The following is a 1070-nucleotide window of genomic DNA, read 5'->3' on the forward strand; positions in this document are numbered from 1 at the left end:
TGTATGATGTTCTTGATGTCATCCCACAACTCTTCTGGTCTTCAGTCTTTAGTGTTTAATGTATCAAATCTGTTCTTCAGATGATCTCTAAAAACCAATTCATTAGAGGCATCCAAATTGGCAAAGAAGAAGTTAAACTCTCTCTATTAGATAATATGATTCTATACATAGAAAATCCCAAAGACTCAGCAAAGACATTATTGGTACTCAGTGAAAGATTCAGCAAAGTGGCAAGGGATATGATTAATATACAAAAGTCAGTTGGATTCCTCTATATTAATAAAAATAGCTCTGAAAAGGATATAAGAAAACAATACTATTTATAGTGGACATAGGAATAAATCTAACTACAAAACAAAAGACATATACAAAGAAAACTACAAAGCACTACTACAAGATAGCAAAAGAGAATTAGAAAAATGGAAGAAAATACCATGTTCATGAATAGGAAGACTTAACATGGTGAAAGCAATCTACAGATATAATGCAATTCCAATCCAGATTCCAACAACATTCTTTAAAGAGATGGAAAAAATGATCATGAACTTTATATAGAAAGGAAAGAGACCTTGGCTAGGCAAAGCACTGCGTAAGAGGTCTTTGTTCCAAAGAACTAAGTTGTTTCAAAGAACAGAGTTGGAGACCTCTCACTCCCTGATCTCAAAAATATTACACAGCCACAGTGATCAAACAGCCTGGTACTGGTGCAACAAAATATACATGGATCAATGGAACAGAATTGAGAACAGTGTTCTGAGAACCCAGAAGTAAATCCATCCACATACAGCCAGTTAATCTTTGACAAAGGACCAGAACACATTAAATGGGGAAGAAGGAGTCTCTTCAACAAATGATGCTGCTAGAATTTTTTAATTTGCACAATAATGAAACATGGTCCATACCTCACACTCTATACAAAACAAACTCAACATGGATTAAAGATCTAATGTAAAACTTAGAACTATAAAGATCATCAATGAAAAAATAAGGACAAACTTAGGGGCTTTACTGGTTCTTTGAAAGAATTAACAAAATCAACAGACCATTGGCAAACCTAACAAAAGAAAAGA

This window comes from Chrysochloris asiatica, unplaced genomic scaffold, assembly GCF_000296735.1.
Source record: "Chrysochloris asiatica unplaced genomic scaffold, ChrAsi1.0 scaffold00047, whole genome shotgun sequence".
NCBI lineage: Eukaryota > Metazoa > Chordata > Mammalia > Afrosoricida > Chrysochloridae > Chrysochloris > Chrysochloris asiatica.